Below are 3,236 nucleotides of genomic sequence, written 5' to 3'. Positions count from 1 at the left end.
GTTTTGGGGGTTTTTTTTGTTGTTTTTAACTTAAGAGGATTCGGGATTAAGCAGCCAGTAAATTAAATCATGCTATTTAATTTAAGTATAAATTTGGTTTGTGTCCTCTTTCATGTCCACTGTACTGTAAAACTACAGCTAAGGACTTGAGCGAAGCATATACCTAAAAACACAGAAAAACTATAAAGTCAAAGTACAACCTGCTTTCTGATCTGACTGTAAGATCTTGCAGTGCTGGATGGGTAAGAAGTGTCACATTTTAGTGCCAGTGGGCAGACCAAGACAGGCTTTCCAGGTTTCATACAGGTTGATAATCTAAGCTTTCAGGCTGCTGAGTTTAAAAAAAAAAAAGTACAACTTTCTGACACTAAATCTTTAATCTGACAGTAAAACTATAAACGTTTTCCGGAAGTTATCCTCTAGGCCCACTTTGCACCAAAGGCAAGAGATTTAAAGAACTGTTTACCAGTTACCTTGCTCCAGGATGTATTTCCCAAGGCTCCGCCCAGGCAAGCCCGGGGACCCTGTAAGCAAGTCTCGGCACAGCCTCCCTGGGCGGCTGTGAGTGTGGAACATGGAGCGTCGCAGATGTCCCCTGTCAGGTCTTCACCCTGTTCCCGGGGCTCCGCTGCTGGACAAGAGGGGCAGGGCACAAGGGTGACCACCTGCCCCTGGGCGGGTTCCCTTTTATTCTGACAGGAGGCCCAGGTGTGGTTTAAATACCCCAGTTCAAAGTTGGGGGAAAAAAATCCTAGAAATGAGAAAAGACCAGAGTTTAAACTCATGCCACGCCCCCCCCCATTTTTAAAGGAAATTTAATAAGGGACAAAAGAGTAATAAGACAAGACAGGTGAGATGGGTGGTCTCCCATTAGCTCTTTCACTGGAATTTGCATGTATTGTATACATTAAGGTTATTTTTCAATCTGATTATGTAGAAGGATCCTTGATTTTAATAACCGATGCATTGTAGTTTCAGATTCAGTGGCAGATCGCTTCTCAGCCTCCTGGCTAAGATCAGGTGCAGATTCAGTGGAAGATACCCTGGTAGGGATGAGAGGAGGACACTTTCAAATTAAAGTCCACTTGAGTTTAATTTTGTCCACCTTTGGTCGTAAAGGAGGTGAGCTGGTGCTTTAGAGCCCTCTAGTATAATTTGCTTCAACTGTCCATACTAAGTAGAAATCAAAATAAATGACTTTAGTCAAGCTTCAGTGCTCCTAAAATGTGTGACAGTGAAGAGATTTCTATTCCAGAAGCTCACTTAAACTGTTTAATAGTGACACTTAGCCACCCTTTCCTATTTTTTTAACACCTTCCTATTTTAATATTCATATCAAAGCCTGAATTTTTCCTCAAGATTTTATCCAATATGAAGGTTAAAAGTTAGGTTGCTTAATATTCACTAGTTGGGTATGAGAATTATTTGGAAATAATTTTAACTTAACACATTCTTGAAGTAATAAGTTTGATGTTGACCTGGTATATTTCATCTTCTGCTTGCTCCTACGCCAGGGCATTGAAATGAAGAAGCACTGAGTACCAAAAGTAGGAAGAAAACAAGCATGAAAAAGTGATGTTTCCTTTATAAAGGGGCTTGTTGGATTTTAAAGTAGGAAATATCGCTGTTTGAGCTGCTAATGTAGAAATCTCACGATTTATTTCTCTCCTCCTCGAGCTTAGTCACTGGGATTTCACCATTTTTCAGTAATCATATGTATAAGACTTTTAAAGCCTTCATTGCTTTCCATTGTGTGCCAAGCACTGTGCAAGGTGTACTTATTTTCCCATTTAAATTAATTCTGACAATCTTGTGAGGCACAGATTATCAGCACCCACATTTTACAAGTAAGAGAGGCTCTGAGGCATACGTGACTTGCCGGAGGTAAGTAGTAAACTGACCAATTGTGGGTTCGTGCCGCTTGTGGAGTAGATAACTGTTAAGGTAGAGAGGGTGTCCCAGCCTGTGCAGTGATCCGACCCGAAGCCAAGGTCCAGCAAACCGTTCTATTCCTTTCAGTGAGGGAGCATGATTCCACAGATGTTACCCTGATGGAGGGGATCTGGTACTAGCAATGCTCAGGGCAGAGTTGTTGGGTGCATTCTTTGTGCATAGATCACAGAGCCCTTGCTTTGAGTGGGATGTCACGCGAACACTTGGTCTTCCTTGGAAAGAGAATGGTGCTTAAATACAATGCCTCACATTTTGAGGGGAAGCTTCATTACTGTTCACTCATTTGTGGTGAAAGCAGCAACGGAGCACAGGAAAGCCTTTGCCGCCCGCGTCCAAGAAAGGGGCTTCCATTGCAACCTCTAATCACTGCCTGGATTTCAGGCCCTGCTCCCTTCCCTCTGCAGTTCCTGGTGAGTGCACCTGACTAGGATGTGGACAGACCAACTAGCAACAGGAAACAAAGTAACATTTGTTGCTAAATAACCCATCACTATCCAGGACAGTAAGAACTCTATGTTGACACCAAAAAACATGAATAGTGGGAGCATTGAGATATATATTGTGTAATTAAATACGAATGCTTCTGACTTACTGGTGGTTTTGTGTTTTTTTTTTGTTTGTTTTTTTTTTAGTTATAAAAGTAATTTAGCTCAAACCAGTAATGCTAAAACACTTGCATAAAATCAATCTTCACTCCCCTCCCCCGCAACTATTTGCAGTTCAGTATTAACCAGCCTCTACTTCCTGTGAACATACACATAATATAGGAGTTTATTCAAACTTAGGTATTTTCAAAATTTATTTGCACGTGCTTTTTTTTTGTTTCATCCCTCTAGGCCAGTACCTCTGACATTCTGATTGGGTTACGATCGATCGGAAGCATAGATCCTATGATCTAGTCGATCTCCTCCCTGTGGGGAGGGAGACGTTCATGTTTCCACAAACCAATTGATCATTGGAGTGGCTTCGGTCAAGTGGTTTAAGAAGCTCCAACTTGCTGGAAAACAGCATCGCGCACATGGGCCGGGTTTGGCTAGGCGTTAGGAAGACAGAACTAACGGGGGAAACTAGTTAAAACCAGCCGAGATGCCGAAGTTGGACTTTGCGGGAGAGGCGCGGCGGGAACGGAGAGCGCGGTGCAGGGCTCCGCGACACCTCCCACTTCTGGCCGCGGGAGGGCGCACTCGGGCCGGCACCGCGACTTCCGCCGGCGCCCCGCCCAACGGGCTCGCCCCGCGCTCCGATTGGCTGCACGGCGGGAGCGCGCCGAGTCAGGGGGCGGG

Source organism: Vicugna pacos, chromosome 13 (genome assembly GCF_048564905.1).
Source record: "Vicugna pacos chromosome 13, VicPac4, whole genome shotgun sequence".
In the NCBI taxonomy this organism is placed as follows: domain Eukaryota; kingdom Metazoa; phylum Chordata; class Mammalia; order Artiodactyla; family Camelidae; genus Vicugna; species Vicugna pacos.
Note: the sequence above shows the minus strand (reverse complement) of the source record.